Genomic DNA, 10,814 nt, shown 5'->3' with positions numbered 1-10,814 from the left:
GTCATACTTATGGGGGAATATAGTCTAAAAAAATGATCTGGTTAAAGTAGAAAATATAAGTATAAAACACAAGTCAAGACATAGAAGTAAGTAAGTAAACCAATAACCCCAAAATGTAGATTGACTATTATTCAAGATGATCATGGGGGGTGGTTTACACTGATAGTATAACATTGTGTAAATTCTTTTACTATAAATACATTTTCACTATATATATATATATATATATATATATATATATATATATATATATATATATATATATATATATATGTATGATTGTCTTCAAGTAAAAATCATTAGAGTCTGGTATGTCTTGCATATAATCTGCGCTTCATCAACCTTGTTCTATGTGCTTTGGCTCTCCTGCTTTATTATTTTAATCGTTGTTACTGTAGGTATTTGTATGACCGTTTCAGCCAACTACAAGAGGAGGTGAACATGCTGAAATCCAACCTCATGAAGTACAAGGTGCCGATGCGATGCCTCTGATTTTGGGGCTTTATGAATCTCGAACAATTCATTTGACTTCACTAAATTTGTATTCCCTTGCGCATGCACTAAAAGCCAAACTTTAATTTGAATTGTTCATCAAATGTGACGTGGTTGAGCTTCATTATCTTGATGTCCCCCTCCCCGCAGACGTCTCTTGAGAGGGCGAAAAACTCCAGCGCATATGTGAAATCAAACCGCAGCACCGGAGCCAAACAAGGTGAAAACACAAAATGTTCGGCTCACTTTGAAACTCGACAATCATGTCAGGTTGTCATGACGATCATGTCACGTTGTCATGACTATCATGTCATGTTGTCATGACGATCATGTCACATTTACATGACAATCATGTCACGTTACCATGACGATCATGTCACGTTACCATGACGATCATGTCACGTTACCATGACAATCATGTCACGTTACCATGACGATCATGTCACGTTACATGACGATCATGTCACGTTGTCATGACGATCATGTCACGTTGTCATGACTGTCATGTCAGGTTGCATGACGGTCATGTCAGGTTACCATGACGATCATGTCACGTTACCATGACGATCATGTCACGTTTACATGACGATCATGTCACGTTACATGACGATCATGTCACGTTACATGACGATCATGTCACGTTACCATGACGATCATGTCACGTTACCATGACGATCGTGTCACGTTACCATGGCGATCGTGTCACGTTACCGTGGCGATCATGTCACATCACGTTACCATGACGATCATGTCACGTTTCCATGACGATCATGTCAGGTTACATGACGATCATGTCACGTTACGTTACCATGACAATCACGTCAGGTTACATGACGATCAAGTCATGTCATGTTACCATGACGATCATGTCACGTTACCATGACGATCATGTCACGTTTACATGACGATCATGTCACGTTACATGACGATCATGTCACGTTACCATGACGATCATGTCACGTTACCATGACGATCGTGTCACGTTACCATGGCGATCGTGTCACGTTACCGTGGCGATCATGTCACATCACGTTACCATGACGATCATGTCACGTTTCCATGACGATCATGTCAGGTTACATGACGATCATGTCACGTTACGTTACCATGACAATCACGTCAGGTTACATGACGATCAAGTCATGTCATGTTACCATGACGATCATGTCACGTTGTCATGACGATCATGTCACGTTACCATGACGATCATGTCACGTTACCATGTTAAAATAAATTCCTAATAGTTGTGAAGTTGTTTTTTTAAGGGACCTTTTCTTTTTATATTATGTTATAAATTTGAGTTGACCATTCTCCTTCTAAGGAACTATTTTACTTTGATTTTGTTACATATTCAGATAGTTGTAGTTGCTAGTTAATTTACAAATTAAGGTTTATACACACTGAAAGAATCATGACAAAACACATACCTACTTCTATATGTTATTCTTTGTTTAGATACATAAAGCATGGCCTGCAATGCCACTACATGTTTGCCCCACAACAACCTAAACTAGTCTTTGCACATCCTATAACATTTGTTTTGTCATTTGCCACCTTTTTAAATGTTTAAACTTAACAAACTCAGAAGTCTAAAAGTGTGTCTTTTCAGTGAATGTTTTTGCAAATAAATGAAAACATAATGGAACATGCGAGCTTTATAACATGCTGACAAGGTTTTGTTTTAAGCAGATTGAATGTGTCTCAACCTGTGCTGTGAGTAAGGGTATCAAAAGGGTAGCATATGTGAAATCAAACCGCAGCACCGGAGCCAAACAAGGTGAAAACACAAAATGTTCGGCTCACTTTGAAACTCGACAATCATGTCAGGTTGTCATGACGATCATGTCACGTTGTCATGCCTATCATGTCATGTTGTCATGACGATCATGTCACGTTACCATGACAATCATGTCACGTTACCATGACAATCATGTCACGTTATATGACGATCATGTCACGTTGTCATGACGATCATGTCACGTTGTCATGACTATCATGTCAGGTTGCACGACGGTCATGTCAGGTTACATGACGATCATGTCACGTTACCATGACGATCATGTCACGTTACCATGACGATCATGTCACATTACCATGACGATCATGTCACGTTACCATGACAATCATGTCACGTTGTCATGACTATCATGTCAGGTTGCATGACGGTCATGTCAGGTTACATGACGATCATGTCACGTTACCATGACGATCATGTCACATTACCATGACGATCATGTCACGTTACCATGACGATCATGTTGTTACCAACAATGTGTTCGTGTTCACCAACCGTGACGCTGAGAAGTTCAGGCGCCTCCTGGTGGAGTTACCATGACGATCACGTCACGTTACCATGACGATCGTGTCACGTTACCATGGCGATCGTGTCACGTTACCGTGGCGATCATGTCACATCACGTTACCATGACGATCATGTCAGGTTACATGACGATCATGTCACGTTACGTTACCATGACAATCGTGTCACGTTACCATGGCGATCGTGTCACGTTACCGTGGCGATCATGTGACGTTGTCATGACGATCATGTCACGTTACCATGACGATCATGTCACGTTACCATGACGATCATGTCACGTTACCACGTTAAAATAGATTCCTAATAGTTGTGAAGTTGTTTTTTTAAGGGACCTTTTCTTTTTATATTATGATATATTATATATTTGAGTTGACCATTCTCCTTCTAAGGAACTATTTTACTTTGATTTTGTTACATATTCAGATAGTTGTAGTTGCTAGTTAATTTACAAATTAAGGTTTATACACACCGAAAGAATCATGACAAAACACATACCTACTTCTATATGTTATTCTTTGTTTAGATACATAAAGCATGGCCTGCAATGCCACTACATGTTTGCCCCACAACAACCTAAACTAGTCTTTGCACATCCTATAACATTTGTTTTGTCATTTGCCACCTTTTTAAATTTTTAAACTGAACAAACTCAGAAGTCTAAAAGTGTGTCTGCTCATTAGGTGAATGTTATTGCAAATAAATGAAAACATAATGGAACATGCGAGCTTTATAACATGCTGACATGGTTTTGTTTTTAGCAGATTGAATGTGTCTCAACATGTGCTGTGAGTAAGGGTATCAAAATAAATGTGTAAAATTGTGAGATGTTTTCATGATGTTTGTGATTATAGCACAACCTTAGTTGAAGGTCAATTCTCCCCTCTCAATTACTGTTTTAACTTGATTACTTAAAGGAAAGTTGGACTATTTTGTCTTCACAAGTATTACTATTTGAATGTTACTTTAAAATGTATCAGGCTTCTTACCGTTCCCAATTTTGCAGACTAAAACACATAATACAGCTGTTCCTTTTGAATTTTCTACACACCTTTATGGTAATAATAGAAAAACCTGTTGGTACAACTATTTATTCAAATTTAAGCCTGCAATGAAACGTCTTAATTTCTAGGAAACAATGTCTTGTACAAAAAAGTACATAGTTAACATAAATTAAACTATTCATCTCAGATTGTGCAATCCCTCATAAACTGGGTTAGGTGCATGCCTTTTGCTTTCTCATTGTTTGTCACAACTGTAATATTTGTATTTTTATCACAGTCCTTTCTTTCCATAGAATATATCTATCCATGTGTAGTATATGTCACGTATGTGTAGAACCTATTTAGCCGTGCTGATTGACACAAAACCGCAGTGAAAAAGCAGAGGGCAGGCTAACAGTACCTCTTCCTCAAGGAAGGGGGCGTGTGAGAGCCCACGGGTTACGCTTGTTCTGCCATTGCTCTTCTTCTACACTTTTAAAACTAAAAGAAGATAAGGAGGACAAAGTGCACGGAGATGTTTGTTCAGGCGGATAGACGAATGGACTTCATTTACAAGTAAAGGTAGGGCCATGCACACACTGCAGTAGTATATAGGGGCTATTTGTATTTGTATTGAATGAGTATTGTCACAACCGGCTCTGAGGCAATGACAAATATGGGAAAGGACACAGTGAATGATAGTCAAGTAAAGGTGTTTAATATAGTTAAGTAAAGGAAAGAGTACAATTGTGAAGTGTGTTAGTCAGTAACATCTGTAATGTGAATGCGTGAGCATGATGAAGTGCGGGGTGTAAACCAATAAAGCCCTAACCAGGTATGAGCCGAACAAAGCGAGGGGAGCGCCATCCTGGAGTAGGGCTTTTATCCCCCAGGTGCTCCAGGAACAGGTGCTCTGCATCCAGTAATTGGCCACACCCACGTTCCTGTGACACGTTCAGGAACACAGGGACAAATAGCTGTAAACGCCGCATTTGTACGGTGTTATAAGCAGGGCCCGTCCCGGGATGAATTGCGATGGCAAATGAAAAGCACACGGGGGGTGAAGAGGAAATGCGCTCTTTCTCCAAGCTGCTATACATCGGTAGAATCATATATCTACCTTACCTATTGTAGTGTTTCTGTTTCTGGTTAAACACCAGATGAACGACAACTTGGTGTAGGTTCCCGAGCCTTCATTCTCCGCCCGCTTCCACACATGTATCCCTTATATGCTGTCTGCTTACTCGCCTGTGTCATGCATATCTATGCTCGCTAGGTGGCGCCATTCTCACCGTGAACATCACACCTGTGTGTGTGTGTGTGTGTGTGTAAAGAATGCTAACATTAAATATGAAAAACAACCTGCAGTCAATGTGCAAGCTGCCAATTGAATGGTGATTTCAGCTACTCTATTGGGTTCATATATTTGTAAATGTGACTGAAAGACGCTCACGGTCAGTGGAGCCGCATCTGTCCACTTCTTTCAGGTACTGACAACAAATAAGGTTCAAAATGACATTTACAAAACACGGAGGGCCTCCTTAAACACTTGAATGATCGACATGTACAAAGCTGTTACATCAAAGTCTCAAGGAGGCTAATATTCATAATCCGTTCTTCAGTGAGATCAGATACAACTTTCATAAAGGACTTCCTTGTCCACCTCATCTTCGTGAAGGCCAAAATAAAACTGCTCCATATTATTGCTTCCCCTATTACAAGACTGTTTAACCTGTCATTTCATTGATCTGTTTTCCCCCTTGACTGGAAATCGGCTACAATTCTCCCCCTCTTTAAAGGAGGCTCTGGCTCTGACCCAAACTGCTACAGGCCGATTTCCATCTTGCCCTGTCTGGCCAAAGTCATAGAGAAACTGGTACATAAACAACTAATACACTTCATTGACTTAAATCTTTAACATACACATCAATAGCCTTCTGGCTAAAGTCAAAGCTAGACTGGGTTTCCTGTATCGAAACATGGCCTCCTTCACAGCACCCTCCACCACCCACCACTGTGATCTGTACAGATTGGTGGATTGGCCCTCCCTTCATACCAGGCGGCTACAACACTGGCTGCTCGTGGTCTACAAATCCATTTTGGGAATGACCCCTCGCTACCTCTCAAATCTTCTACACATTTCTGACAGCGATCGCTGTTTAAGATCCAGTGACTTCATCAGGCTCATCATTCCAAAAGTCCGTACTGTGTTTGGTCATAACGCCTTTCATTCATTTTAATTGCTGACCACCCCTCACTTCTCTCTCTCTCTTCTATTTTTACAAAGAGCATCCAGTAATCCGCCTTTTTATTTTGTACATGGTGTTTATTAATTTACCTATGTTGTTTGTATCCATTTTCTCATGTGTTTGTCATACTGTATTGTATCTGTGCTGTTTGTGTCACTTGTGTGGAATGTGCTACTGCCTCTTGGCCAGGTCATCATTGTAAATGAGAATTGGTTCTCACTTGATTTTACCTGGTTAAATAAAGGTCATACTGTATAAGAACGTCTTTACAGTTAAATGCATAAAATGCTAAATTTAGCATCCTAAAAATATATTTAGATTGACATCCATCATCCAAGTATTAAATCATTTTCTGTAAACTAGCAGCAAAAAACATATGTTATAAAGATAAGTATATACTGTATACAGTTAATACTTTAATTATCAGAGGGAAGTTAAGACAGTAGTTTATAAAACATACAAAACTCTGAAACACACAGGACACTCTCCACAGTTTGTAATATTAACAATTGATCAATCAGTCGATCAATCCAAGAGGAGCTACAGGAAGTGATCCGTCCCTTTTAGCTGCTACGCGGTCTTTAACTGACTCATGTTGCCGTTAGTTTCTGCTCTTTGACGACTGATCGGATCTCTTCATGCTTCTGACTCTTGTAGCTCAAGAGTCAGTCATGTGATGACAACGTGGAACCTTCCTGGTTCCTGGTCACCTGACACATTTAGAAACAAGACGTCACATGTTCATCTCTGATCATTGTGTTTCTAGTCAAAGCCTCGAGCGCAACAACAGCAGAATCAGTGTTCATGTCAAATACATTATTATTGTAGTCATCATGCTCCGGTTTATTTTTGTTTTTTTGATGTGAGACAGGAGTTGTTTGTGCAGAAAGCCCGTCGGCCCGAAGATGAACGGGACGTTTAAAGTCTCCATTTGATTCATTCTACAGGTTGGAACCAACATGCCACGTTATCTACAGAGTCCAGAAGGCTGAGCCCGTTGTCCTGCTGTGGGAGACGAGCAGCTTCCAGACGTCTCTTCAGGAGCTGGTGGACGAGATGCCGGCTCAGAGTCTCCTGTCCTCAGACTCCAGAGGACATCTTTCATGCTGCTGGAGCTCCAAAGGTCGTGGACACGTCCTCCTCCATGCTGTCTGTTCATTGGTTTGGTTTCAATGTTCTCCATCCAGTGAGGAGTTTGGTAGTAAAAGCATAATTTTCATATACATATATAATATATATCCACGTATAATATAAATATATTATTTAGAGTGAAGATATATGTTGGTATTTGTTATTGCTGGTGGCCAACGGACATGACACGTTGACTTGATGCCGTTTTTGATTTGTTTCATGTTTTGTACGACAAAATATCTTTGTGGCAATTTAAAAAAGCTACAACTTTTTGCCAAAACACAAAACAGAAAAATAATTTTTGGTGGAATTGTTTACTCGTTATGAAGATGAAAAATGAGAGCACTGGCGTAAAAACTAACGCTAATTATTATGAATCAACTACCCAAAAGGGAAATATAAAAACTATAACATTGTAGTGTATAAAAGAATCAACCATTAAAGTTCTGATTTATAACCCAATATGAAGGATCATAACGTGGTGTTTGCTGACCCAGTAGTTTTTAATAATAAACAGACATATTGAGATTTTGTGGTACATTTATTCATTCAACTCTTCAGGAGATAACATTATAAATACTGTACACAGTTTACATGAAGATACAGTATTATATGTGACAAATTAAATACTTTAAAGCTTTGAGAATAATTATGAATCTTGTTCAGCCTGAAGCTTCCGTCTCCTTCTGGATTGGTGAGCAGATGCAAACAGCTGCTTCCTGCGTGTGTGAGGAGCTTCCTGAACCCACCAGCACAGAAGAAGCAGACGGAGACAAACTACGTCCTCTGTGCCGGTGGGAACGGGACGCCCCTCGTCCTCTCGGCTGGCGGGCGGGGCGGGTGGTGTCGGGGTTTGGGTGGACGGGCAAGGGGGTCCTGTCACAAACACAAGAGATTAATTATTTTGAACTGAACTACACAACCTTTACATTAGTGTGTTGAATCTGGCCTCCAATGATGGAATCGTATTAATGATACTTCTGTAGTCATAGTGAAGGATTACTTACTCCGCCCACTAACAGAAAGGCAACCGCCGCTCTCCATCTGGTCCTGTAGTCCTCCATCCGTCTCATCTGGTCCTGTGGTCCTCCCTCCTCGTCATCTTCTTCGTCGTCAAGGAGATCCTGGATGTTGCTTCTTGTGTCACAGCAATCGATACCTGAATAAAAGACTTGGAGACTTTTCTTAACGTTAGTAATAACCACTCCGACCAGCCAACCCCGCCAGACGCAAGGGAAGGCAGTCGGGGGAGTCGGGCGAGGAGTCCTCTTCCCTGCTCCTCCTGGTACTCTTCTGGTTTCTGAGGGACTGGAGCTTCTACAGGACGTTCCACACCAAAAGGGAGGATGGCCAGCAGGAAAGGAAAAAGCAAGGACAGATACAGGAGAATATTCCTGCCAACTTCTATAAGACTTTATAATATAATCACCTCTGGCCAGATCCTCCTCAAATTGAACATCAATAAACCTTGCATTGTATTGTATATAGTGTGCATTTTTTCATACTTGATATTAATATTTTATGTTTACTCTGTAACCTTGCTTGCTGCTTCTACAACTAAATGTCCCCCTGTGGATGAATAAAGTATCTAACTATCTATCTATCTATCCATCTACTGATAACTACAAAAATTTGTCATGGTGGGTGGTGCAACATTGGACAATAATATTAAACAATCAACAACCATCAACACAGTGCAGTAGAATATACAATATAACATAAAGACAAACGGAAAACAGTACTTTAAACAGTAATGTAAGTGTAAGTTTAAAGTGACAACTGTATAACTTACCTGATTACTTACCTGAATACTTACCTGCGGAGCGTTCGCAGTCGGGCCCGTTGGAAGCTGGCCAGCCTCAGTCGGGGGAGTCGGATGAGTCGGAGTCGGGCGATTCGGACACGGGACCGGGCCAGTCGGAGTCGGGCGAGTCGGAGGCGGTCGTCCAAATCTGAATCAAAGTTAGGCAAGGAAAAAAACAAACCCAAAAGCGCATTGTGTAACTCATCTTGCATGACATTACCTTCAGGGACATACCTGATGGCGTCATGGGGGCCAAGCTGTGCAGGAACTCCAGCGAAGTCGCCACCTGCAGGGAAACATTTAAACAGGATTCCTCATGACATGAAATATTTCTGGATTACATTGAGCAATAATGGATTCAGATTCCAGCTGCTAATCAATCAGTTAGCAGCTCAATTAACCAATTGTTTAGACTCGTGAGCCACACCTTCCAGACTAAACAATGTTTCATATCTTCTCACTGTCCCCCTATATAAACCTTTAATTGTGCCTTGCTCTGATTTTACCTCCGTAGTCGATTCGGATGGGTTCAGGGGGGCCGCGCTGAGGAACTCCAGCGAAGTCGCCACCTGCAGGGAAACATTTAAACAGGATTCCTCATGACATGAAATATTTCTGGATTACATTGAGCAATAATGGATTCAGATTCCAGCTGCTAATCAATCAGTTAGCAGCTCAATTAACCAACTGTTTAGATTCGTGAGCCACACCTTCCAGACTAAACAATGTTTCATATCTTCTCACTGTCCCCCTATATAAACCTTTAATTGTGCCTTGCTCTGATTTTACCTCCGTAGTCGATTCGGATGGGTTCAGGGGGGCCGTCCTGAGGACCTCCAGGGAAGTCGCCGATAGCTGCAGGGAAACATTTAAACAGGACTCCTCATGACATGAAATATTTCTGGATTACATTGAGCAATAATCAAAGGTTACATTTTAAAAACGACAGCATATCTATAAACTAACTAGGACTACATGTGTCACGAAGGCACCAACACACAAGAGGCTTCACCGTTTAACAGTAATATCAAACATAGTGCAGCTTTGCCTGTTAGTTTGAACAGAGAACACATGACAGAACAACAACAATAATAATGATAAAAGCAAAGGTTACATGTTAAAGAAATAGTTTATGGAATATTATGAAGTAAAAGGAGCAGATGTTTGTTCAATAAGTCACGTTTCAACAGTCAAAACAAATCAACTCATTGTCGCAATCATGTGCGATTCTAACACACCTGGTGCGATGACGTCACATGTCGCATGATTATATTTCAGAATTAAGAATTAGAACTCAATGACAAGCCCCTCAGGCGCCATCTTTATTTAGACATTTCAAGGTCAAATATGTCATATTTGATGCCCTCTAAATACAATAACAGTGTTTTTAAACCTCTACAGTAATTGTTAACACATATCACAGATATCCCGCGACTTTTAAGACATTCCGGCACTCAAATAATGTAGCTAACTAGTAATAACTACGTAGCTAGCTTAGTGCCACGAAGGCACCAACACACAAGAGGCTTCACCGTTTAACAGTAATATCAAACATAGTGCACTTTAAACTCAAAAGGTTTCACCAATTTCTCAACTGAGAACGCTTTAAACGGTTTTAAGGGATGAATCAATGAGAAAAATGCTAAAATAAATATAAAACTTACCCCGAAGGTTGTGCAGCAGCTGTTGCAGCAGCCAGTTGTCGTCCATTCTCCGGCTTGTCGGGGTCCGCGATAGAGGGAAGTCAGTAGTTGTTATCCAAAGAGATTCAAGAGTAGCTTTTAGCTAGCAGTCAAAAGATCAAAGGGTTAGCTTTACAGTTTGGGTCAACAAGAGGG

At 40.6% G+C, this 10,814-nt stretch overlaps 1 long non-coding RNA gene across 1 annotated transcript; it reads left to right on the top strand.

Annotated features, from left to right (window-relative positions):
• The first annotated feature begins 4,265 nt into the window (after positions 1 to 4,265).
• On the top strand, positions 4,266 to 8,242 carry LOC117747893. Its single transcript, XR_004611495.1, has 3 exons — positions 4,266 to 4,374; positions 6,989 to 7,164; positions 8,195 to 8,242. It is a non-coding gene; the product is annotated as an uncharacterized LOC117747893 (long non-coding RNA).
• The last annotated feature ends 2,572 nt before the right edge of the window (positions 8,243 to 10,814 follow it).

This window comes from Cyclopterus lumpus, chromosome 18 (assembly GCF_009769545.1).
Source record: "Cyclopterus lumpus isolate fCycLum1 chromosome 18, fCycLum1.pri, whole genome shotgun sequence".
NCBI lineage: Eukaryota > Metazoa > Chordata > Actinopteri > Perciformes > Cyclopteridae > Cyclopterus > Cyclopterus lumpus.
Note: the sequence above shows the minus strand (reverse complement) of the source record. Positions and strands in the feature narration are given on the sequence as shown.